The sequence below is a fragment of the Peromyscus maniculatus genome, chromosome 5, assembly GCF_049852395.1.
Source record: "Peromyscus maniculatus bairdii isolate BWxNUB_F1_BW_parent chromosome 5, HU_Pman_BW_mat_3.1, whole genome shotgun sequence".
Taxonomy (NCBI): Eukaryota; Metazoa; Chordata; class Mammalia; order Rodentia; family Cricetidae; genus Peromyscus; species Peromyscus maniculatus.
This window is the reverse complement of record NC_134856.1, coordinates 73981539-74009220: the sequence shown is the minus strand read 5'-3', so window position 1 is coordinate 74009220 and position 27682 is coordinate 73981539. Positions and strand designations below refer to the sequence as shown.

The window sequence follows — 27682 nt, the reverse complement described above, 5'->3', positions numbered from 1 at the left end:
TGTCCATGTACACACTAACAGAAACATGGCGTATGCAAAGCATGGGTAAGTGAAGGATCCCAAGTGGGAACCCAGTCTCAAAACTTTGGGCTCAGAAGGGAGACAGACTGAAACAATCTATAACAAGAATAAGAAACAGAAAGGAAATAGAGTCAGGAGAAGGAAAAGGCCAGCATCTTATTGAAGAGCCATAAGCATCATAAACTGCAAACAGATGTGCACCATCAGTTCTAACGCTTGCCATGCTGCTGTGATGTTTAATAAGGACCAATTCTGTAATACGCTTCAAAATTGTGTTTACCAACCTGGAATGGGTTTAGATAGTCACTCTTCACATGTGAAAAAGTTGTTTTCAGAAAATAACTTCCTAAAGAGCATAGTTTGAAGTTTATTGACATAATTTGCATTTTTTTATTCTTCATTAATAAAGTTTGTTCTTTGACAAGTTCATAGATGTCTAGAATAGATTCTAGTTCCTCACTGCCCACCCTCCCTTAATGTTCTCCTGCCCCCACAAGCATCCCCTTCATCCTTGCAGAGTTCTCCCCCGGATTTGCGACTTTTTGTTCTGTTTTGTGTCCCAGTGAGTTTAACCTGGTGGTGTCACCTTGGGTTCAGAACTCTCCATTGGAGCCTGGTGAGTTCACGGTGGTTATGTCAGTATTTGGAGACTATGCCTCCTTCCCCCCAGAATCTATTCCTTGTCAATAGATCAACAGCAAAGAGCAGGGCCCTGTGAGCCCCTCCTCCGTCCATGGCTAACTACTGGCCAAACCAGTCTTGTGCGGGGGAGGGGGGCCAGTGACAGCAATCACAGTTGCTATGAGATCATGACTGCCATGGCTGTGTCATACATTAGAAGATGACACTTCACAGCACCACCACCCCCCATCTTCCAGCCCTTACATTCCTTCCTCCTCCTCTTCTGCAGTGTTCCCTGAGTCTTAGACAAAGTGACATAAATGTATCATTTAGGACCAAGCCCTCAACTGTCGCTTAGTCTCAGAATCTTTTGTGGCCATGGGTCTCTGCATCCACCTTGGTTCATTGCAAAGAGGAGTCTCTGATTAAGGCTGATAGTAGCCTTTGTCAGGTCTGAGCCAGGAAGAAAATAATGTCTCAGAAAACATAAGAGTTTCTAATGATTGGCAATGGTCTCTTACGTTTTAATTATCCTAAACTACTGTAAAAACAATACCTCACACGCCAGAAAGAAGGCAAACCCTTGAGCTGGGCAGTGGTGGCTCACATCTTTAATGCCAACAGTTGGAAGGCAGAAGCAGGTGGATCTCTGTGAGTTTGAGGCCAGCCTGGTCTACAGAGTGAGTTCCAGGACAGCCAGGGCTACACAAAGAAACCCTGTCTGGAAAAACAAATAAACGAAGAAGAAGGAGGAGGAGGAGGAGGAGGAGGAGGAGAAGGAGAAGCAGAAGCCAAATCCTGGGAAAAGAATGGCATGTGTCATTTCTTGTTAATACAAAGTTAATTATACTTTCTAAAGAAAATTACTGAAAACTTTTTATTTTGACTGACTTTTCCAGTGGAAAAATGAAAAAATGCAAGATGCTGCTTTAAAACTTATAGACAAGTATTTCTCAACCTTCTTAATGCTGCAACCCTTTAATACAGTTCCTCACGTTGTGATGACCCCCAACCATAAAATTATTTTATTGCTACTTCATAACTGTAATTTTGCTACTGTTATGAATCATAATGTAAATGCAACCCCCAAAGGGGTTGCAACCCACAAGTTGAGAACCACTATTATAGACAGCCTTTTTTTTTTTTTTTTCAAGACAGGGTTTCTCTGTGTAGACTTGGCTGTCCTGGAACTCGCTCTGTAGACCAGGCTGGCATCAAATTCAGAGATCCACCTGCCTCTGCCTCCAGAGTTCTGGATTAAAGATGTGCACCATTAGCTCAGTGGTAGAGCGCTTGCCTAGCAAGAGCAAGATCCTGGGTTCTGTCCTCAGCTCTGGGCACGTGGGGAGTGGGGTGGGGAGTAAAAAAAAGATGTTCACCACTGCCACCAGAGAGTCTTGGAATGAAATGTCCCAAGAAAGGGGAAGATGTGTAAATCTCAGCTATTGGCCCCTAGAATCTATTTTCTGAAGGTTTCAGTATTTTGCAAAGCCATTCTTCGGAGACTTTATGCTTTTCATCCTGTTGATCCTCATGACGACTTTGTGCCGTGTTTGAGTATTAAGTGTGAGGAAACATGAGCTGCAGAGAAGTCTCATGGCCTGTTTGTGTCACAGTGAATATTTGTTTACACTGTGTGAAGGTGTGTCACTGTGACTGGTTTAATAAAGAGCTGGATGGCCAATAGCTTGGCAGGAGAGATAGGCAGGATTTCCAAGGAGAGAGAGGAAGAGGAGGCACAATCAAAGCTCATGGATTACGCCAGCAAGATGCCAAAGAGACACGGAGGGAGTCGGACATACAGAATGAACAGAAGGTAAAAAAAACACACGGTAAAATGTAGATTAATAGGGAATAGGTTCATTTAAGTTATAAGAGCTAGTGAGACAAGCCAACGCTAAGGCCAAGCTTTCCTAATTAGTAATAAGTCTCCATGTCATTATTTGTGAGCTGGTGGCCCAAAGAAAAATCCAACTACACTACCCCATGATGAGTAGGCTGCCTTCTTCTAGTCATTAACATTTCCCCAAAAATAAGACAGGAGGTGTCCACACCCCCCATCCTGAGAGTGGAGACACCTGTTGCATCGTGTTATAGTGAAGTTGCAGGGCTAAAGATGTGGCTCAGGTGGTGGGGTGCTTACCTAGCATGGACAGGGCCCCCAGTAACTAGCAAGGGGTTGAACTTGATAGACAAGCTCTGGGGCTTGGGCTGGTGAGCAGAGTGAAACCCTGCTGTTGCACTGACTCGCTGGTTTAGGCAATCTCTGAGTTTCTCTCTATTCAGATTTCTTGATTACTCATTAAAGGGAGATTTACTAAGCCTTTTCCACTCCATATGAAGAGAATACAGGAATCAGAGAAAATCATTATAGGCAAAACCCAACTGGAGTGTGTGTGTGTGTGTGTGTGTGTGTGTGTGTGTGTGTGTGTGTGTGTGTGTAGACACAGTCTTGCAATTGAGTTCTGTCTAGCCTAGCCTTCCCTATATAGATCAAGCTGACACTGAACTTGCTTCCACACCCAGTCTCTGTTCCAGAGCGCCTGGATTACAGGTGGGGTGCACATGGCCCGCCTCTCACTTGTTGATCTGCGTGTAAAAGGGGCTCCGAACCCAAAACAGGAACCCGGGGTTCTGAATCCAGACCAGACTGCAACCTCTTTCCTTCATGTAAAACTATTGTGTCCAGGCGGTGGTGGTGCATGCCTTTAATCCCAACACTCGGGAGGCAGAGCCAGGAGGATCTCTGTGAGTTCGAGGCCTGCCTGGTCTACAGAGCAAGATCCAGGACAGCCAGAGCTACCCGGAGAAACCCTGTATAGAAAAAATAAAAAAGCAAACAAAAAAATCTAAATCTCACATTAAATTTTACTGGATGATAAATATCTTTAAAATGTTGTAACCCGGTCGGCTCTGCCCACCTCCTCCAGCCCGCTGCAGAGGCGCACCGATCAGCAGCACCGATCGATGGCGTATTGAGCACTTTTCAAGCTCGGGCACCACCTGACCCAACCATGTGACTCAACCAGTGTGATGCTCCTCCAGGTCGCCGACCTGATCCTGGCTCAGGCCTCATCAGAGCTGCCTGTGTGGGCTCAACGCCAGAGACGCCAAAGGCATGCTTGGAAAGAGTGGGGGAACGCTAAGGGGTACACCAGCCACTGGAGCAGGAGTTTAGCCATGATTTCACACACCCATGCTGCCCACTCCTCAAACTTCCTTCAGACACCACTGCACCTTCTCTGTCCCATGCACCCATCCACCATCTATCCATCCACCCATCCACCATCCATCCATCCATCCATCCACCATCCATCCATCCACCCCCCCATCCACCATCCACCCACCCACCCATACATCCACCCACCCATCCATCCATCCACCACCCATCCATCCATCCATCCACCCACCCATCCACCCACCCACCCACCCATCCACCCACCGATCCATCCACTCACCCACCCACCCATCCACCCACCCATCCACCCACCCACCCACCCATCCATCCATCCACCCATCCATCCACCCACCCACCCACCCATCCACCCACCCACCCACCCATCCACCCACCCACCCATCCACCCATTTATCCACCCACCCACCCATCCACCCATTTATCCACCCACCCACCCATCCACCCACCCACCCACCCATCCACCCACCCACCCATCCACCCACCCATCCATCCATCCACCCACCCATCCACCCATCCATCCACCCACCCACCCATCCATCCACCCACCCACCCATCCATCCACCCACCCACCCATCCATCCACCCAACCTGTCTATCCATCATGCACGCACCATCCATCTCTTGAGGAGACACTACTCCATGCCATTCTTGTCTGGGATGAATCTGGCTGTGTTTTGGGAAGACAGTGGTTTTGTTTTATTTTAGAGAAATTTCATACTGTAGCCTAAAGTTGCTTCAATTCCGAGGCAGTTCTCCAGTGAATCTGTCTATTTCTATGGAAGAGGAACTCGTTAGGACAAGAGACAAGACAGATTCACCTGTGTCACCAAAAACCAGACAGGAGGACTCTGTAGTAACCATGAAGAATATTTGTGAAGCTGGGTGTAGTGGTGCACACCTTTAATCCCAGCACTCGGGAGGCAGAGGCAGGCAGGTCTCTATGAATTCAAGGCCAGCCTGGGCTACAGAGCGTGATCCAGGACAGGCACCAAAACTACACAGAGAAACCCTGTCTTGAAAAACAAAACAAAACAAAACAAAAAAAGAATAAGTTACTCATTGTGGGGCAGACTCAAGCTCCTGGTGGACAGGCGTCCCTCCCAGCCCCCTCCTGGCCTGGGGGTGGAGACTGTGGGTACCAGGAGGCAGGCAATGGAGTACAGAGACCGCCATGTCCCAGCACAGGCAGGAGCCAGCAGCTCTGAGATCCCCCTTCATAATTAATAAATGAAGATGCTTGTTCATCGGGGGAAAAAAAAAAAAATGTTGTAACCCAGAGCTGAGTATGGTGGTGCATGCCTTTAATCCCAGCACTGGGGAAGAAAGGGTAGGTTAGTGTTTGTGAGTTCAAGGCCAGCCTGGTCTACATAGTGAGTTTCAGGCCAGCCAGGAATTTGAGCCCAGGGCCTCCTAGGTGCTAGGGAGGCACTACGCCACTGTACTATCTCCGAGCCTGTTTCCTTATTTCTCAATAGCTATTTCCTTCCCAAATTCTTCGTCATCCTGATTTCAGGAGGGAGGGGCAGCGCTGGTCTATCTGGTGGTTTTTATTAACACAGGGCAATTATTTTACTTCAGTGACACATTCTGAGGTGATGGTTCATCAATAGATTAAGGAAACACCGCAATCTAGCACATCCCAGTAAATAATCAGGACAAGATTCATGGTGATGTCTAATGAAAGCCATCTGTTTGTGAAAGCAGCGTGCTCACAGTCTTCATTTCAGAGTCCAATAAATTGTGAATGCCTCAAAGCATGTGTGAGTCAGTCTGAGCCTTATCATTCTCTGGGCATCCTGCTCACCTCTTTCAGAACGCTAACCAATATCCGCTTGGTCTTTCGTTGGAGAAGGAAATCCTGGTCAGCTGGCAGGCTGTTTAACTGACCTCATGGTCATCAACAGGTCTGAGCTGTGCATTCTCCTGCTCAAATGCATGGTGGTGTGTTTTCTTAGTCAATCTACATCATAGAAGGATGGAATTCAGACAGCTAAATTTGCTGCTCCTAGGATCATATTTTATCCTCTTCCTCAAAGCATGATGAGGCAAACGCCATAAAAATTATGTAATTGTCTAAAAGGAAATGGACAGTTTCTCCCTTGTTGACTTTTAACACAATAATTGGAATAAAATGCATGTTGAGGAAACAGAAAAGTATGAGTTCCTCCCCCACCCCCTCCCCAGTCCTGGAAAACAGAAGCCAGGCCTCAAGATTACTAGGCAAGCACTGTAATGCTGAGGGACAGATCGACCCACACTCCATCTTTTTAGGGCCCTCCTCAAACTGAATGTGTGTACTTAAAAAGTCTAAAATAATTTTTAAAAATGAGCATGTCTATCTTTGAAGATGAGAGGGGGGTTTTGTTTTCTATTGAACAGGCCTCTGTATTTTCAAAATGTTCTTCGAAACCTCTTATAACCTTTTCAATAGTGAAAAATCTCTTTGGGTTTACCTACCTACTCGATATGACAATTATTTCCTGGTACATATTTTGATGGAAATTTTACACATATGTTAGTAAATGAGATTGATGTTAACATCATTTTATTTGGTGATTTATATTTTTTTTCTGCTTGGAATAAGGCCATAAAAGGTTAAGGTGGCCCTACTTCCTACAGTTATGCTAGTGTGAGAACCTCACTCATCTCTACAATCAATAGGCAGGAACGTGAAGAATAGCACCTTAGCAAGCTCCCAGAGGCAGTTGCAATGTATCAGCCCCATAGTGCCTTAGGAATGGATAGGTTGGGGTCCCCTCAGCTCGCAGCCTGATGAAGGAACAAGAAAGTCTGGATTGAAACGACAATTCTTGGAGTTGGTGTGACTCTGTGGTAGAATGTCTGCTAAGCATGGGCAAAACCCTGGAGTTTTTGTTTGTTTGTTTGTTTGTTTGTTTGTTTGTTGTTAGTGTTTGTCTGGTTTTAGTTTTTTCAAAACAGAGGTTCTGGGGAGGGGGCAGGAAGGGGGAGAACAAAGGAATCTGTGGCTGTTATGTAGAACTGAATAGTATTGTAAAATAAAAAAAGACAGGTTCTGTAACAGTCCTGACTTCCCTGGAACTCACTCTGTAGACCAGGCTGGCCTCATACTCACAGAGATCCACCTGCCTCTGCCTCCTGAGTGCTGGAATTAAAGACGTGGGCCACCACCGCTCCCCCATGTGTGATGCTCAAAAACGAAACAAAAACAGAGCCACTCTATTTTGTTCCCAAAAACTGCAAATAAAGCTGGGGTTTTAGTTACATTTACTTATTTGTTTGTCTTTGTTGTTTTGTTTTTTGAGAGACAGGTTCTTACTAGACAGACAGACTAGGCTGGTGTGGAACTCTCAGAGATCTGCCCGCCTTTGACCTTTGTTTTCTACATTGTTAGGATTAAAAGAATGTGAGACCCTGCCCGGCTGAAATTAGAGTTCTTGTGACGATGTGGGTTTGAGTAGAAATATTATCTGAGGGTCAAAGGTACAGTTCTGTAACAGAGCAATCGTTTACCATGTGCAAGTCCAGGTTCATTCCCCAGCTTTTTTTTCTTTGTTTCTGCAACAGGGTTTCTCTGTGTAACATCCCTGGCTGTCCTGGATCTCACAGAGATTCACCTGCCTCTGCCTCCTGAGGGCTGGGATTAAAGAAGTACGCCACCAATGCCCACGAGCCATATTTTGTCTTTTTACGTGTATGGTGTTGTGCATGTATATGGTGATATTTTATTTGTACTGAAATGCGATTTTAATTTTATGTTAATAAATAAAGTTGCCATGGGGTCAGAGCTATTAGAGCCATAGCAAGAGCGTGATGGTTAGAAGAGCTAGGTAGATTTCTGTGTGTTCAGGGATACAGCCAGTATTGGAGACATACGCCTTTAAGACCTGGAGGGCGGTACTTACAGGCAGTGATGAGGCAGTCATGTGGTTGGGTTTAGAACCAATGAGAAGGCAGAACAGAAAGACTATTTAAAGACAGACAAACAGGAAGTAGCTCTCTCTCGGGGAAGCTAGGAGCACTGCAGGAGGTAAGATTTTATCTCTGAGCTCTGACCTCTCGGCTTTCTCTTTTACACTGGCTCTGTGTTTCTTATTTGAATAAGACGATTGGTTACATCTACACATGTAAGTGCAGGTGTCCACAGAGGCCGGAGGTTTGGGATCCCCAGAGCAGTTACAGGCAGTTGTGGGGCACCTGATGTGGATGCTGGGAATTGAACTCAGGTCCTCTGGAAAGACAGTATGTGCTCTTAACCACTGAGCCATCTCTCCAGCCCCTTCTTATGCTCTCTTCTATTTGATCTTTTTAATCTGCTGTGGATCTGTAATCCAGTAACCCAGATTTCCACCACCCACATGGTGGCTCAAAACTGTCTGTGACTCTAGTTCCAGAGAATACCATACCCTCTTCCAGCCTCTGAACCAGTGCACAGATTTACAAGTAGGTCAAACATTTAAAAAAAATTCTTTTTTAATTTCTTTAAAACTTAGCCTGGAGCCATGTATTATTGCAGCAGCGGAATGGCTTGTGTTGTATCTCACTGGTCTGTATTGTGATAATCAAGCCCCCAAACACGTTTGCTTTCGGCACATTCAAGGAAAGAACACAGGAGACCACACACAAGAAAACCTCACAATAACAAACTGGAATATGATGAAAGTGATGACTGGCTCCACCGAGTAGGATCATCTGGAACACTCCCATCTTCACACCATCAGCTGTAGACACTACCAACTGCTGATCACATCTTCCAAACGCTTGGGACCACAAGCACTTCAGATTTCAGAAGTTTTCGAATTTTGGAATTATTCACACAGGTTTTACTAGTTGAATATCCCTAATCCAGGAATTCAGAAATCCAAAATGTTCCAAAACCGAGTAATCCCAGCACTTGGGAGGCTGAAGCAAGAAGACCTCAAGTTCAAGGGCAGCCTGGGATATGTGAGTGTGTGTGTGTGTGTGTGTGTGTGTGTGTGTGTGTGTGTGTGTGTCAAAAGAAAGAGTCTGTCTTTAAAGAGGGGGAATACCTTTTCAGGATTAGCACCTCAACAGCACAATGAAGAATAAATCAACCTCATCAGAGTGGCACATGCCTTTAATCCCTGTGCTCAGAAGATAGAGGTAAGAAGATCTCTATGAGTTCAAAGCCAGCCTCGTCTGCAGCTGAAGTTTTCCTGGTCCTGCCTGGCCCACAGTCAGGACAAATCTCTCCCACTCACCTCCCCCAAGTAAACACACAGAGACTTACATTATGGCCATGGCAGGCTGCTTGCTATCTGTTCTTATATCTTAAATTAACCCATTTCTATACATCTATACCTTGCCTCGTGGCTTACCAGTATCTTACATCATGCTTCTCCTTGTGACGACTGGCCGCATCTCCCTGCCTCAACCTTCCACCTCCCAGTGTTCTCCTCCTCCTTGTCCCACCTACACTATCCTTCCTGCCTGGCTACTGGCCAATCAGTGTTTTATTTATCAATCAATCATAGCAACATATATTTACAGCATACAGGACATCCCACAGCACTGGTCTACATAGTGAGTTCCAGGACAGCTAGGACTACATAAAGAGACCCTGTCTCAAAAGAAAGAGGTTGGGAAGGGAAAAGGAAGAGGAGGAAAAAGAAGAATTGTTCTGAAACCTGGTAGCTTTTGAGTATAAGCATGGGAGTGGGAAGGGGGCCAGCTGTTCCAGCTGTGGAAGGAGGGAGGATCAGCCTGGGGAACTAGGGAAGGAGCATCTTGACAGGAGCAAAGTGCAGGTTCAGTGTGTTGCTTTGTTTTGTTTTTCATGGGAAGATCAGCTTTTATTTAAGGAGGATTTACTACAGTGGAGGTCTATAAAGGAGGAACGCTCAAGCTCAGCTCCAAAAACAACCTTTATGGTGGAGGCTGGCATGTGGGAAGGGGGGTGTGGGTGTGTCTGGAAGCTGAAAGCAGGTGTCTTCCTCTGTTGCTTTCCTCCTTATATTTTTTGACTGTGTCTCTCTGGGAGCCTGGAGCTCAGCACTTCTGCTAGCCTGGCTGACCAGTGAGCTCCATGAACGTCCGTCTCTGCCTCCCCAGCATTAAGAACACGTGCCACTCTGGTTTTTGTGTGGGTGCTGGGGACCAGAACTCATGTCTCATGCTTACTCAGCCATCGGAGTATCTTTTGGTGTTTATTAGGGACTACTAGGGGGGTCCAGCCTCTCAATAGTCCCCTCCTAGGGTCCAGGAAGAATCTACAACCAGCTGATAATTAATCTTTGAAGAAAAGAAATGAATCTATGTACATGAAACTCCTTAGTCCATACCCTTTATTCTGTGTCAGTCCTCTCTCTACACAGCTTCTATTCTGCTCTCAATTTTTGCTCCTTTCTTGCCTGATTTCTCTCTACATTTATCTGCTGTCCCCTCTAAGTTCTATCTTAATTCCTTCATCTTAGTTCTGGCCCTACTAGGTTCTCATCCATCTAGTTCTTTCCCATCTTAGCTCCTCTCCCATCTCCTTCTCTCTCATCTCGTTCTTTTCCATCTGGCTCTTCCTCATCTTCCATCTCATTCCTCTAGTACTCTCTTCTAGCCCTTCAATCTAGTTCTTCCCCATCTCAGTTTGGTCCTCTCTAGTTCTTACCCATGTAGTTCTTCTATTCTCTTTTCTCTTCTCCATCCCCTCATGCCCTGGGAGTCCTGGTATATATACACTAACAAGCAGTATTCCCTTGGCAGTGCAAAACCAGGCTTCCAGGGTCAAATGGAGGGGTGATAAGAATCACATAGAGAGGCTGTAATTGTTAATTGTCATTTACAACCCAAAGGGGAAGTGACTAATGGGGAAATTAACTAGAGACTAAATTCAGGTACTATCTGAGAAGAGGGATCTTATGTGCTCAACCTTAAATGTGATTAGTAGAAAATATTAAGAATCTATAAGTTGCTAGGTCAATGGGAGAAAATAAAACTGCCTTCTTTTTTCCTGTGGCTCCTATCTGTCCAAGCTATCTGCCGTTTTTTCTGCAGGGTGGGGGAAAGTGTGCTCAGTCGCTAGGCAACCTGTGTACAGCTAGATGCCTCTGGTGATAGCTAAAGGGAGATCTGGAACTAGAGGTAAGATTTGGGAAAGGAGATAGTTAAGCTTAATTGGCACATCTGCCAGGCTCTCTCAAACAGGTAGTCTGGATGCTTAAGTCTGTTCTTAGAGAGTACAGAGGTATCTCTGATAAGGTACTTTACTCGGTCTGGGGATGGACCTGGCCGGATGCTGCCAATGACGATAATTACAGGGAGGCTTGAACTGGGGTTCTGACTGTACATAGCTGTCAGCACACAGGTTATCTAAATATTCCTTTAGTAGAGGGGAAATGGTGCCCAATAAACGATGGAAAAGCTACAGTAGCACACAAGAAACTCATAGCAGGAAACGGCTGATAATCAAAAGCCAAGGCTCCTTGAGCCTCAGCTTGACCTCTGGAAGGCCCTTGGCTTCTTCCAGGTATTAGCTTTGTCATAATCAGCTGAAATCCTACTTTGTACATTTTTGCGGCTTGCTGCAGGTGTTTATACTTAAATGGGGTTAATATTGTTCCTGGAAATATCCGTGGTTCATAGAATGATGTCAGGAGCCTGGACACAGAGATCAGGCTACAGCATCTTCGCATGCCAGGTGTGTGACCTTGACCCAGTTACTTAACCTTCCTGGCCCCCAGATTCTTTTTCAACTAAAAGGGATAGTAAAAATCTAACGAGTCTCTGCTGTTTCAATCTGTGCATCACCTGCTCCTTAGAGGATTCATTCTCTCCTTAAATTCTGTATCAGCTCAGTAACTGCTGATTTTTATTGGTAACACATTAGTAGCCATACAGGACATAAGTTATGTCTCTGCAAAAGAAATCTACAGCATCAATGGTAAATGCAGCCACTGCCACCTGTTCCCTCTATTTGCTATGACATAGGTCTCGGAGAGGACACGAGTTAATAATTCACTGGCCAGGCTCCCCTCTACATGGCCAGGCACACTTAGAAGACTAACAGCAAACTAATTCAGACTCTCTGTGCCTCAAGTATGTTCTTTTTGCCCTTCCCTCTCATCTGGCATTTCTGTAACCATCCTGCAGCCCTCTCTAACTAGTATAGTAGCCCCTGTTGTGAAACTGATCATATCACACGTAATGGCAGAGCTGACCCCAGAGATTACGGGATAATGTGGGTGATGGGCATAGTTTAGCCAGAGTCTAGATACCTGTCAATTACTACCCACAGCTCTGCCCTGCACAGAGCTCTGTCCAAAGCCAGGCTCCACCGCTGCCTTTGCCAGAAGCAGCACGGGCTGAACCTATAATCTTCCTCCATCTTCTTCATTCCTTGTTTTTTATTTTCATTCTTCTGTTTCCGTCTGCAATAATCACAAGCGAATGCTGGCTGGTGACACCTATGACATGAGCTGTCTGTGGGGACATCACTTATCTCCTATCAACATGATTGCTTCCTCCTTGTCCTACTCCTGAAAATTAAAAAAGAGGGGGAGGGTTTGCAGGCCAGAAATCCCACCAGTTAGGAGGTCGAGGCAGGAGGATTAGGAGTTTAAGGCCATCCTGGGCATAGCAAGTTCAAGGTCAACTCAAGCTTCATGAGACCTCGTTTTTTTTTTAAAGTACCAAAAGAAAAAAAAAAAAAAAAAAAGCTGGCAAGGTGACTCAGTGGATAAAAGCACTTCAAAGCCCCAGGACCTAAATTTGATCCCTGGTGGGACCTACATGGTGGAAGAGAACCAATTCCTGTCCTGCAATTGTCCTCTCTCTCTCTCTCTCTCTCTCTCTCTCTCTCTCTCTCTCTCTCTCTCTCTCTCTCTCACACACACACACACACACACACACACACACACACACACACACACACACAGTCTCAGTGCTGGAATCACATCACAAACACAGGGTGCATACCTGAGAGATTGGTAGGCCACTGTACCTATGGTTCAGATATATTTAAAAATCACTGAAGTTTCTTCTTGGGAGATGTGAGTGGGATTTGTTTGTTTTGCTAACTTTGAGACTTTATAAGTACAGAGACAGAAATGGGGCGGGGGGGGGGGGGGGCCGGGGGGAACCCACCCATAGGTTGCTTTTACTGTCCCAGATAGGGTTCGCTTTCTGATTAGAGGATTCTGTCCACTGTTATATTACTCCAAAGCAGCTAATTTCCATGACCATTCTGTTGCCTTGGGTTAAAAAAGGAAAGAGAAAGTAACAGGCTGGGATGTAGCTCGGTTGGTAGAGTTCTAGCCTAGCATGAAGCAAGTACTAGGCTGACTTCCCAGCTTCCTATAAAGGAGGTATGGTGGCACATGCTTGTTATCCCAGCTCTTAAGAGGTAAAGGAAGGAGGGTCAGAAGTTCAAGTTTATCCTCTTTAACTGCATTAAGATCCTACTTCAAAAATAAACAATCAGCTGGAAGCAGAAAGCAGACAGATCTCCGTGAGTTCAAAGCCAGCCTGGTCTATATGTTCCAGGCCAGCCAGGGCTACATAGGGAGATCCTGTCTCAAAATAAATAAGTAAATATAAAAATCAATCAAGTTAAAATAGTGTTGAGGTAGGCTACTGGACTATAGCTATGCCATCTCAGGAAAGCATTCCTAAGAATACTCTAAGTGGGGCTTTTTGGGGCCCAGTGCCTATGGTGGGACACCTTGCGCAGCCTTGGTGCAAGGAGAGGGGCTTGGACCTGCCTCAACGGAATACACCAGGTTCTGCTGACTCCCCAAGGGAGGCTTTGCCTTGGAGGAGGTGGGAATGGGGGGTGGGAGGAGGGAGATCTGTGGTTGGTATGTAAAATGAATAGAAAATTTCTTAATAATGAAAAAAAAAGATAAAATAGGGAGAAATACACTTATGGATTACAGAACAAAGTGAAAGGGAAAAAAAAAAAAAAAGAATACTTTAAGTGCTAAAACTATCTTGAGTAAAACGGATGATCTCAGGACCAGCCCTAAATCCCTATGCAGTGTGACCCTGAGCTAAAGGTTAACCAGCTGACTATTTAACTGTTATCTCTCCCCTCCAGTAAACAACACTTGCTCTCTGTATATATCACAGGAGACTGGGGGGAGCGGGGGTTGGCGACAGGACACAGGCACAGAACGACCAGAGCAAAGCTGAACCTCCCTGGCATTCTCTGGTGCATGACAGAGGGTGTAAATCCCACCCCATTCCCTCCAGCTCTCCCTGGCCACCCCCAACACATCTCCCATCCCCCTCCCTCCTCATCCTTTTTTTTTTTTTAATGGCCTACTAAACCCTCTAGTGCTGTCTATGTGCCCATGTTTGTGGAGGCGTCCACTGAGGCTAGGGCCACCATCTCCCAAAACATCTTTCTGTCCCTCAGCAGCCACCAGCTGCCATCAGGTCCTTCGCTAGGAGAGGGCTACCTCACTCCATGCTGGAACTTCTGACTCTCTTGATCTTGTAAAGGTCTTATAACCATGACTTCTGCCGGCAGCAGTAAGTTTGCTGCCTTAATTTTAAATGCCCTTTTTTGTCCTGTCCCAGTTAAGCTATTTGTGTGAAAAATGTGCAGTTGGGTTCCGGAGGGTGCTGGGCATCAGTTCCCCTGTGGTTTTTCCTGTTTGGAAAGCAGTGTCCGGCTTGCCTCTGGATACAGAGTAACCATTCCTTGACTCCTGCTGTTAGAGGGGTATATAATAAGCCCATGTTGGTACGAATAAAGAGAGCTGCTTCCCTGACGAACTGAAACTGGGTGTTTAGAGTGCTGTTTAACCTCGGCGGCCCTCGCCAGATTTCATGCTTCTGCTGCAACTTCCATGAGTTCATGTCTGTAAAAATGTTAAAAAAGAAAGAACTCTTTGGTTAAAAAAAAAAAAAGAGGTTTTGTATTTTCAGAAAATAATTTGGGGGTCTGAAGAAGAGATGGCTCAGCGGTTAAGAGCACTTGTTACTCCTGCAGAGGACCCAAGTTCAGCTCCCAGTACATACAGGATGGCTCACAAACATCCATAATTCCAGGGGATCTGACACCCTCTTCGAACCTCCAATGGCACCAAGCACGCATGTAGAGCACACACATACATACATGCAGGCAAAATACTCATACACATAATTTCTATATTATAGATTATAGAATTTATAATTATATTTATTTTATATTTATATATAAGTATGTGTATAATTATATTTTATTAAATATTAAATAAAAATAAATATCTAAACAGTATGATAGTGGTCATTTGGGTGCTGGAGAGATGGCCCAGAAGTTAAGAGCACTTGCTGCTCTCCCAGAGGACCTGAATCAGTTCCTGGAACTAATGTCTAGGGGCTTAGAATTGTTGGGGAATATTGGATCATACTGTGAAGGCGAGTTTGCATTTTCTTAATTAAATAAAGTTAACCTTGGGTCAGGAGGCTGAGTTAGCAACTAGTTGACAGAAAGTAACCATAGAGCAACGGGGGGGGGGGGGGGGGGGGCATCTGGGAGAGACAGAGAGTTTAGTTTACAGCTCAGTTTAGAGACTGTGCTTCAGTACAGAGGGCACCAGGAGGAGGGGTGAGGGATTTGGAGTGGCGTGACTTTTTTTGTTTGGTGGAGTGGGAGGATGCTCTCTTTGGGGGATGTCAACAAGAAGAGAAGGTTAGCAAGTTGCTACTCAACTTCTCTGAGCTAGCAGGTTTCCACCCCAGCCTTTGACTCTTGAGTCTTATTTATACATAGAATGATAGAGATTTAGTTAAGGCCACCTTTAGTGGCAGCAGCAGAGCCAGGGCTTGCGAGAACAGAATTCCTGTCAGGCTGCAGCACACGTATACAGATAAGCAAAATGCTCATTCACACAATTTTTTTAAATAAATAAAATAACTTTATTTGGAGGTGGGGGCAGCCTTGGTTGCTCACACTTGTAATCTCAACACTCAAGAGGCTGAAGCAGGAGGATTGCTGAAAGTGATAGGTCAGCCTCAGCTAACAGAGTTAAGACTTTCTCTAAAAAGAACAAAACAGATAACTTTTCATCATGAAAAACTGAAAATAGAGAAATGTAATAAACTATTGTCCAGACTCATGTGGCCATTTTGCGATACTTGTCTTATCCACTCATATTTCTTTCTTTTCAGCTCAGTAATGTTTTAACATTTTTTCCAAGAATATCACATCTTTATGTATCTATAAAAATGAGGACAGTATCTATGCAATCACAGTAATACTGCATATTAATTTTGCTCAAAATTAGTCATTCATAGTTGGTTTGTTCAAAGCAGCCAAACAAGGTCCATAATTTAATGTCATTGAATGTTTAGAACAGGACAAGGCAGACAGTTCTGTTCCTACCACGGTGCCCACGGTTCTCACTACAATGAGCTAACTAAAATTGCTTACTTTCTAAGCAATGTAAATGATACAACAATGAGTTTGAGGTATAGCTCAGTTTAGAGACTGTGCTTCAGTACATGAGGCCCTGTGTTCAATCCTTAGCACAGAGGTTGGGGAGGAGCCTGGGAGGATTGGGAGAGGAAGGGGAGAAAGAGGAGCCGGAAGGATGGGGGGAGGGAAGAGAGGGTGATGTTTCACCTCCTTACAGTGGCTGAGCTTTAAACAACTAGCGGCCTGCGCTAATGCCTTAGCCTTGGGGGAATTCTGTTTCCCCCCCCACACACACCCCCCACTCCCACCCCACAACGGCTCTGTTGCTGTTGCTAAAGATAGTTCTAACTAAATCTCTATAGCTCTAATAAAACTCAAGATTTTCAAAGGCTAGAGTGAAAACTTACAAGTTAGAGAAGCAACTGGCCGACTTTCTCCCTTTATGCTGTCCCAGAAATCACCCGCTTCCACACCGCGCCAACTTAAAAAAAAAAAAAAAATCCCTGCTAGGCTCCTCCCTCCACTTCCTGTCAATCAGTTGCTAAGTCCGCCTCTCTGAGGCCAGGTTAATTCTATTTAATCCGAATGCAACACATCTTTACATAGTTAACACATACGGGATGAACAAATACAACACATCTTTGCCTGATTAAATATTCCGCAACGGGAGCGGGAGGAAGCAGAAAGGCAGATGCACTTGAGAAATCTATCAATAAAACTTTCCCTTGCTTTGTTTTTGGATTTTGTTTGTACGTTTGTTTTGGTTTGGTGTTTGAGACCAAGATGGCCTCTGACCTCTTGAATACTGTCATTACATGCATGTGCCACCGAGGAGGGACAGCTTTTCACCTCTGTTTTCACCCCCACTCCTGCCCATCCGTCCTTCAGCAGTTTCTGCTCATTCTTCCCATTCATTAGAAGAGACTGAGCGGCAGAAACCCAGATGATCAGCGAGGGAGAACTTCAAAACTTCCATCACACAGTTAACCAAACCATGAGAAATCCATTCCATAGCCTGGGTTTATTTTACTTCCTAGGAGTTGGTTAAGTCAGTTAAGACCACAGCTGTTGGGCATGGGAAATGGCTCAGATGGTAAAGCATGCATGCACCTCGTGAGCAGGAGGACCAAAGTTCAGTCCTCAGAACCCACCTAAAGTGAGCAGATTGGTCCACACTTGCAATCCCAGCATGGGGAGATGGGCCTTGCTGGCTAGCCAGCCTAGCCTGCTTCACCAGGGAGAGACCCGGTCTCAAAGAAAATGATGGATTGTCTGAGGAACAACCTCTGAGGTTGTCTTCTGGCCTACATCACCCACAAACAGCCCTGCCATCCAGCTCTCTGCCCTTGTTCCCACCTTAGATCATGAGCAGGCCATGAAAGTAAATAAATGAAAAGAACTGACTTCTGAATAAATATGGCTGAGCGTGTTTAGTGCCACCTAAAGTCATGAAAAACAACCGCAGGGCGTTTTGTTTATTTGTGAGGGTGGGGGCCAGAAGGTAAGAGGACAGTCTGCAGGAGTCAGTTCTCTCCTTCACTCAAGTGGGGCCAAGGATTGAGCTCAGATCATCAGTCTTGACAGCTGACACCAGCTTGTGATAGGGAGTGTCAGTCCAATAAAAAGAATATTTTACTAGCATAAATTGGCAAAATATATAGGCATTAGTATTGCAAGTCTGTTTCAGAATGGCACTCTAGACCAGCATATAACAGAATCCCCAAACATCTGGAGGCTATTTTGAAAATCTTTGGCTACACTTTGTGATGAATTTTTCCTTCTCATCTCTGGGAAGCTGGGGGACGGTAGCAAGAGCTGCTGGCCTTAGAATCACCAGATCTGAGCCTCAGCCCCAGCCCTGTCCCTATCTGGCTGCATGACACCGAGCTAGTCTCTTCCCTCCAGGTCTGGCTCTACACTGTGTGTCAAGAGCTCTTTTACACATGTCTGCCAGTGTGAGAGCGATTCTGGCTCCAGCGCTAAAAATCTCAGACGACATCAAGTGAAACGCTAAACCCAGACTTTCCTGAGCCAAATAGAAGCAACCCAGTCCACTCCAAGGGTTTAAAAGAATAAACAAACCCAGAAGGACGGGAAGAATCGAGACGAAACAAGGTGCCAAGGTTTGGACAGCAGGCAGTTGAGTGATAAATGATTTAACATCCTGAGAAACTAAATCCTAATCTGACAGTGAGGAAAGTCAAGAACTGACTGGGTTCTGAGCAGCAGACAGCCAAAAGCCAGGAATTGATGCATCAGATACTTCTGGAAGTGGAGTCAACCTGGGATCACAGAGCACAGGGAAAGAGAATAAAAGGAAAAGAATTGTTTGGGAGTCTGGAATCAGCTCCTCAACTCCCTGGACAACAACCAATAGACAAGCTTCACACCAACAAGTGCATCCTTCAGGGGAAATGGAGGGGATCTCAGGACCTCAGCCCCAAGGAACCAATCACAAGAAGCAAGAGAAGACCTGGGGATATGAAATTGCTACCCTTCTGTGTCCTCTCAGCATACAGAACATAGACAGGACACAAAGTCAGATACTACAAAAATCACCCTCGAGTCTGACCCTGCAAATTCAAGGGTCCTAAGACTACCTTAGTTTTAAATTTTTGTTAAAAGGGCTCACAAAACTGGAAGCTGCTCACAGCTAGAGTTTACTATAGCTCAGCACACAGATTACATCCACCAAGGAAAGACACCCATGGGCAGAAGCCAGAAGAGTCTCAAATCGGAGTTTCCAGTTATCGGCACCCATGGCATCATGGGTACGGGTCATTCTTCCCAGTAACGGTGTGTGATACTGTGGACAATGTATCATCCACACGGCTCAGGCTTCAGTGTACATGGTTTTATTGGAGTGACTGGCTGCCCAAATGACTCATCTCGGGTCAACAGTCCTTCAGGAGCTCAAAATGATCTCACATAATGCAAAGCCCTCAAGTTAAATCCCATTTTAATGTGGTCCAAAGATTTCAGACAAGCAAGTGCTCCTACCTTCAGAATATTCCAAGGTCCTAAGTCAAAAGTCAGATCTTGCCAGGTGGTGGTGGCACATACCTTTAATCCCAGCACTTGGGAGGCAGAGGCAGGTGGATCTCTGTGAGTTTGAGACCAGCCTGGTCTACAGGGTGAGTTCCAAGACAGCCAGAGCTACACAGGGAAACCCTGTCTTGAAAAACCAACCAACCAAACAAAAAAGTTAGAACTCTTTTGGACAAGTTCAGTTCTTTGCTATACAACTCACCTCTTGGGGGTTTGTTTTTGTTTTGTCTTTATATTTATTTTTCTTTGCCGGTTTCATACATGGATAGAATACATTCTGGTTATTTTCACTCCCTCCCCTTCCCTCTCCTACTGAACCTCTTTTCCCTTCCCAACAAGTCCCCCTCCTTTTTTCATGTCTTTTTTTTTTTTTAGTTGGGTTTGTTTGTATGTTTTTTATGACCCACTAATTAGGATTGTTTGCATAAACATGAGAGGGGAGGTGTTTTATGCTAGAGTGTGGGAAACTTACCAGTGGCCCAGAGAAAGAAATGACTCCTCCTCCCCCAGCAATTATTATTTGCCTACAGCTCCTCAAAGATGGCTAGGACCTGAGAAGCCCTCCATATCCACGATAGAACATTGACCAACCCAACCCCGTCATGTTGGGTAATCACAGAAGCTGTGCATTCCTACTGTAACCACCATGTCCCGTCTAGAAGACAGTAGTTCATGGCCCTCCTCCCCACTACCTGGCTCTTACATCCTTTGTGTCTCTGTTATTTGTGCACTGAGCCTGGGGGTCATGATAGAGGCGTCCTAGTAAGAGCTGAGCACTTGGCAGTCTCTTATTCTCTGCACTCTGACCTCTTTCGAGAGCTGCGTTACCCATCACCTACTGCAGAGAGAAGCTTCTCTGAGCAAAGACGATGGCAGCACCAATCTAGAGGTCCAAGAACAACAATTTAGAAGGCAGTTCGACACCCTGTCACGTCTTGGCTTTAATTAGAGTGTGGCTCCAAATGTTCTGCCTATTTCTGGTTTCGAGGATATTTTCTAGACTTCCGTGATTGGGACTATTTTAACTGGTCTCCAGTAGTGATTTGGGAAGAGTAGCACAAATTCCAGCACTTGCCTCTTCCAGAGGACCTGGGTTCAATCCCCAGCACCCACATGACAGCTCACAACTGTCTTTAACTCCAGTTCCAGGGGATCTGACACCTTTACAACAATGCACATAAAATAAATTTAAAAAAAATAAAAACCTTTGAAAAATAAGCTAGTTATCTCTCAAAAGTGAGAATTTTCTGGTCTATAGATTGCACGACTCCGGGTCAACAAGGTGGCTCATCCAGTAGAGGCCATTGGTAGAGGCTACTTGTTCAAGTGCCTGAGAACTTAAGTTGGATCCTGGGTCCTGGATCCCACAAGGTAACAAGAAGTAACTGAGTCCCTAGGGTTCTCCTCTGTCCTCCATATACAAGATATGGTACATATGTATACATGAATTCACAAACACACACAAAAATAAATAAATACTTTTTAAAAGACTCCCTGGGTTACCTCTGAGTACTATACAGTGGTTTTTAACATAAACCCCAGTCGGCACTTCAATGGAAGCTATGGTCCACAGAATGTTGGCACCAAGACTCTAGGTTCTAACAGTTAAAGAAATACCTTCCTGAGGCTAGAGCTGACTCAGTGGTTTAGGGCACTGGCTGCTCTTCCATCTGCATCTGCCTCCAGAGTGCTCAGATTACATATGTATACCACCATGTCCAGCACACCAGGTATTACGTGTTGTTTCGAATTGGTGAGCCAGGCAGTGGTGGTGCTCACCTTTAATCCCAGCTCTCGGGAGACAGAGGCAGGGGATCTCTGTGAGTTCAAGGCCAGCCTGGTCTGCAGAGCAAGTTCCAGGACAAGCTCCAAAACTACGTAGAGAAACCCTGTCTCGGAAAGAAAAACAAACAACAACAACAACAACATCAAATTGGTGGCCCACATTAGTTTCAGCAACCTCACTGGTTCCTAATTCACATGATCAATCAATATTAACTGAAGGACAGATTGATGCAGCTTCTGTCTTACAGTACTAGGTGTAAAGTATTACTTATTACTGATAATGTATTCAGTGAAGGAGACACAAATACTTCTTGTGAAAACCGTTCAGTCATTTCTGGTCTCCACCTAAATGTTGACTTTGATACATCCCCATGTCCTCCAACCTGCATCAGTTCCATCAGGATGTCAACAACTTTTTAGTCTTAATTATTACTAGTGTGTATGAGCCCTGCTAATTTTTGAAGACGAAGAAGTTGGTAAATGGATTGCTAACTACACAAACAATAAATCATCAATGTCAAAAGATGAGACATTGCAAGAAAAAGCTCTAACATCCCACTCATGAGAACAGGAGGACCCCGGATTCAGTGTCAGCCTGGGTGACATGGCAAGACCCCGCCCCAAGGCAGGATCAAAACAGCATCTTCTGTAAGTGATAGGACCACTGCTCTCATGAACTCAAGAGCTGCACAAGTCCTGCAGAAGATCGAGCCAGTTAGAGTCCTAGCATGGACAAGATAGAATCATAAGGCTCCACCCCTCACAGGTTCCACACCTCACAGGCTCCACCCCTCAAGGCTCCACTCCTCACAGGCTCCACCCCTCACAGGCTCCACCCCTCACAGGCTCCACCCCTTACAGGGGCGCTTTGGATAGCTGATAGCTTGGTGGGGAGGGAGAGTTGGTTTTGTTTTTTTTTAAAGGATGTGGCCCCTGATAGGGCAATCACATTCCAATGGATGGCTCCCACTCTCCTGAGTCCTGAGAATGTAAGCACCCCAAATTAGACTTGGCAGGTTATTTAAAAAAAAAAAAAAAAAGAAGAAAAAGACCCAAAGTTGTGAGGGAGTGGGGAGGCAAGAGGTGCATCTGAAAGGAGTTAGGGGGAGAAGCAGGAAGCCAATGTGATGAAAATACATTGTATAGAATTCTCAAAGATGTGGTGAAAATATTATATTAAAAAGCAACATCCACAGCTGGGTGTGGTGGTGAATGCCTTTAATCGGAGAACTCAGATGGCAGGTGGAGCTCTGAGTTTGAGGACAGCCTAGTTTACAGAGTGAGTTGCGGGACAGCTAGGACTACACAGAGAAACCCTGTCTCAACAAACAAACAAGCAAAAACTTCCACAATAAATATCTGAATAAATAATAATTTACTTTTTTTAATTTTATTTTTTGTTTATGGGTGTTTTGTATGTATATCTCTGTCATCAGAGGCCAGAAGAGGGCATTGGGTACCCTGGAACTGGATTTTCAAGTGGTCATGAGCCACCATATGGGTGCTGGGAACCGAACCTGGGTCCTCTGAAAAAAGAACAGCTAGTGTTCTTAACTGCTGAGCTATCTCTCCAGCCCTAAAGCATAATGTATAATGATCTATAAGTAATCAGTAGAGACCATGTTAAGATTCTGACTGTGGCCATCACCATACAGCGTCAGACAAAAAGCTCAGGACTTTGTATTATCGGCTTTGCACATGCTGTATGATCTTAAATCAAAAGCTATGCACGAAGTTAGAACGCCTCAACTAGGGTATTACCAATAAAGCAAGCTTGGATTTTTAAAAAATCAGACCCTTCACTGGTTAAATATGAGAGTTAAGAAAAAGGATTTTATGTAAATTGATGGTAGACAAAGACCTTTTTTCTTTCCTTTTTAAGCGAAGCCCAGAGGACCAAGATAGCATGTATATTCTCTCCCCTCTAAGTCTTTGAGCTCTAGCTGAGCACTCACCTAATCTATAAAAGCCTGCTGCGATTTCTTACCTCTGATTTCCTGTTATACTTACAGTCCCTAACACATGGCTTAGCCCTTAATCATAGAGTCTTTTATCCTTTCCCAATTATTGCCCTTGGCTCCCCAGCCAGGCTGTCAATTCCTTGAGGACAGAGTTGGTCCGGCCACCATCCCCTCCAGTGCTGACTGTTTGGGACACTGATATCCAGCATAGCTTGAGACACACAGTAAGTATGTATTAGAAACATTTGTTGATCTCCAGTCTCCCAATCCGGTAATCTTTCTGGCAGACCATTCCAGTTACTGAAGCATATTTTGGGTCCCCAAAGACAAATCTCTAGGAATACTGAAACTTACAAATATGTCAAAGATAGCCACTTCGATTTAGACAGTCTCTAAATAATCTAGCATTTGAGGGTTTTTTCCCCTTCCATCAGCTAGAAACCTAAGCTCCCAAAGCCCCCTTTTTCCTATTTTTCACCAAATGACAGTTACAGTGACTCCCAGAGTTCCAGCCAGCACACAAATCATACAGAGGACCGTGGACATCTGCAGTTCTGTGGACTTGGTGAGCTCATGACACAATAAAACTCGAGACCAGAGATTCAGTTCTCTCTCACAGCAAACAAAAACCGGTCTGACAATATGCAACCGACAGGCTGTTTCATACAATGCTTTCAAACGGCAAGTTTTGCCTCTGTTGCAAACATTTTCATATTTTTAACACTTGGCTATAAAACTAAGAGAAATAACAATCCCAAAATAACACGGAAGTGGTGAGTGGTGTTTTCTTTCTTAGCTGACATGAACTTAGAACGTATGACCATGAAATTGATCACTCACTTTCAGTATTGGCAATTTTTCCTATGTAATTGCTTTTTATTTTTAATTTATTAGTTGGGTGTGTGTATACACACACATGCTCACAGCCTGTATGGAGGTCAGAGAACAATTTTGTGGAACCAGTTCTCTCCTGCTACCTTTAGGTGGGTCCCAGGAATTGAATTCAGATGAACAGTTTGCTCAGCAAATGCCTTTACTCTGTCAGTCATCTCACTGGCCCACTAATATAATTTTTATGAAAAAGACAACAATTAGTCAATTAATCTTTAATTTCTTTCTTTCTTTCCCCTTTTCATTCTTCTTTCATTAAATAATTAATGCTTGTGATACATAGACACATTTAAATACCTGAAGAAATCTAAGAGTTAAAAAAAAAAGACAAGTTATCCTAGGCTTTTAAAATAGTTTATTATTTGAGAATGTCACTTTTTTTCCCCGACATCTTTGGGAGCCTACAGTGGTCGTCCCCATGCTCCGAGCTTCATCACGCCGCCCAAGGATGACAAGAAGAAGAAAGATGCCGGAAAGTCAGCCAAAAAAGACAAGACCCAGTAAATAAGTCTGGTGGCAAGGCCACAAAGCAGAGGTGGTCCAAAGGCAGAGTTCGGGACAAGCTCGACGATCTGGTCCTGTTTGACAAACTGTGTAAGGAGGTTCCCAACTACAGGCTCATCACTCCAGCTGCGGTCTCGGAGAGACTGAAGATTCGAGGTTCCTTGGCCAGGGCAGCCCTTCAGGAGCCACTCAGCAAAGGACTTACCAAGCTGGTTTCAAAGCACAGAAACACAAAGGGTGGAGATGCCCCGGCTGCTGGCGAAGATGCAGGAGCAGGTTCAGTCAGCTGTACATGTGGAAAAATAAAACCTTATTAAATAAAAAAAAAAAAGAGAGAGAGAATGTCATACATGTATCAATGTGTTATAACTGTACCTCCCAACTCCCCTCAAACACATCTCCCTGCCAACTTCCTGTCTTCTTCTCTTCTTTATCTCTTTTTTAATATATCCCATTGCATCCAATTAATTCTGGAGCGCTGCTCCTTTGCATGGGCAACCTAGCAGTGGCCACATCCCCAAAGAAAATGACTCTCCCTCCCGCAGCCACCACCAGCTGCAATCTCTCCTCAGCGAGGAGTGGGGCCTTGTGATCCCCCATCCATGCTGGAGTTATTGCCTGACTGCCTTGCGCTTGTGCAGTTAAACACTGCTGTTGTGAATTCGCCAGTGCAGTAGACCTGTCATCTCTCAAAACAGCGTTTCACAACACTCGTCATCACCCTCTGGCTGTTACAGTCTCTGCTCTCCCCTCCTCCATGTTTCCTGAGCCTTGGGGGAGGGAAGGACAGGTATATCCTAGGCTTAGTGTGTGTGTGTGTGTGTGTGTGTGTGTGTGTGTGTGTGTGTGTGTGTGTGTGTCTGTAGTCGGAAGGTTTCCCTGATCCTGCCCAGCCACCGGTGGTCTGGATAAATCTCTCCTACCCATATCTTGAAGCCTCTTGGCCCCCAAGTAAACACACAGAGGCTTATATTATTTATAAACTGGATGGCCTTATATATTTGTCCCATTTCTATTAATCTATAAGTTGCCACGTGATTGTGGCTTGAGGGCATTTTCACATGTGTGTCTCTGTGTATCTGCATGAGTGCATGTGCACATGTGCATTCTAGTGCCTAAGGAAGCCAGAAGACTTTGGATCCCTGGAGCTGGAGTTACAAGACTTTGTGAACTTTGTGAGCTGCCCATCTGCCCTCATGATAGAGCAGGGTATACTTTGTTTGCTTGTTTGTTTGTTTGTTTGTTTGTTTGTTTGTTTGTTGAGACAGGGTTTCTCTATGTAGTTTTGGAGCCTTTTCTGGAACTCACTCTATAGCCCAGGCTGGCCTCAAACTCACAGAGATCCACCTGCCTCTGCTCCCAAGTGCTGGGATTAAAGGCATGCACCACAGCAGGGTGTACTCTTACCACTGAGATATCTCCCCGTCCATCTGAAGATTTATTTATTTATTTATTTAATGTATATAAGTGTTGTATTTGCATGTATCCCTGCATAACAGAAGAGGGCATCAGATAGAAGAGACCTCATTATTGATGATTGTGAGCCACCATGTGGTAGCAGGGAATTGAACTCAGGACCTCTAGAAGAGCAGCCAGTACTCCTAACTGCTGAGCTATCTCTCCAGCTTCCTCCGAGGCTTTTAAGAGAAACATTTTTAGTGTTAAACAACAACAGCAGAATTGGAATTTCAGAGAAAAAAAAGAATAGTTCACAGGAGCTAAAAATTAAGGAACATTGTCAATACTAGTTGAGAAACAAACTATAAAACAAGAAAGCACCATAGTGAAAAGATGGCTGAAAGGTAAACTATAGAGTTAAGTCGTTGCTGATGATGATTTGAGACACAGTATCATATATCTTCAGCTAGCCCAACTCATCATGCCCAGTTTAGGCAGCACTGGCCAGCTTTCTGCATGCTAAGCAGCAATCTACTGTCCTCAGTTCCGTTTGTATTTTATTACTGGTCTAATTTGCTTGTTGTTGTTACTGAGGTGATAAAAAACTATGACCAAAAGCAGCTTGAAGAGGAAAGAGCTTTTTTGCCTTACAGATTACAGCCCATCCATCATCCAGGGGAGCCAGAGCAGGAACTAGAAGCAGCAATTTGAATCAGGAACCACAGAGAAATGCCGCTTCCTGGCTTGTTCCCAGGCTCATAGTCAGTTACCCTTCTTACATGGTTCAGAGCCCCCTGCCTAAGGATGGTACGGCCTGTGGTGGTGAGCAATCAAAAGACATGCCCACAGACATGCCGACAGGCCAGTCTGATGGCGGCCATTCCTCAGTCAAGGGTCCCTCTTCCCAGGTGTGCCAAGCTGACAACCAAGGTCAGCCATCACTCGCTTGTTCTGTTGGTTTGGGTTTGGGTTTTTCGGCCCATCACACTTTCTTAAACTTCACTCTTAGTTTCTCCCCACTGATGTTTCGTACCCTTCAGCCACCTTGTCCCTTCTGCTGCCCTGGCCTCTGGGAACTCCCAGTCTACCCTGCTTCCGTGAATTGGATTTGGTTTTAGGTTTATTTATTTTTATTTTATGTGCTGGTTTTACCTACCTCTATGTACCATGTGTATACGCCTGGTGCACTCAGATCAGAAGGCATGAGATCCCCTGGGAGTAGTGTTGTGGGTGTTGTGAGCCACCATATGAGCGCTGGGAACTGAACCCCAATCCTCCACAACGGGAAGAAGGGCTCTTAACCATGAGCCACATCTCCAACCCAAATGAAGTGGATTTGGGTTTTCATCCCCATGTATGTGGAGATCATGGGGTCTTTGATCTCTGTAATGAATTTATTCCACTCAGCATAATGTCCTGCAGGCCCTCACAAAGCCTCCCTCCCTTAACACTGAGTTGGTAACTGCTGTGTTGGCCGGTCACAGAAATAACACCTGCAGTATTAATCACAATGGATGCCCTACAAAAGAAAGCGCCTGCTGGGTGTGATGGCGTATGGCTTCAATCTCAGCACTTGGAGACAGAGGCAGGCAGATCTCTGTGAGCTCAAGGCAAACCTAGTCTGTACAGTTTGTTCCAGGCCATGAAGAACTACACAGTGAGACCCTGTCTTAACAATAAATACATAAATAGCTCCTTATTGCTCTCTTTGTAAGAGGGTAACCCGATTAGGTTAAAAGTCAAGAATGCCTTTTTTGTTGCCGTCATTGTTATTTGAAACAGCATCTCAATACGTAGTGTCGTCAGACTTAGCACTCACTGCATGCACCGGAACAGCCTCAGACTTGGAGTGATTCTCCTGGTTCTGCCTAGGCCGTGGCATTTGTCGTTGTTGTTGTTCGAGACAGGGTTTCTCTGCGCAGCT

At 45.0% G+C, this 27682-nt stretch overlaps 1 pseudogene; it reads left to right on the top strand.

Annotated features, from left to right (window-relative positions):
• Positions 1-25: 25 nt before the first annotated feature.
• LOC121829833 (small ribosomal subunit protein eS25-like) lies at positions 26-25037 on the top strand (annotated as a pseudogene).
• Positions 25038-27682: the final 2645 nt, after the last annotated feature.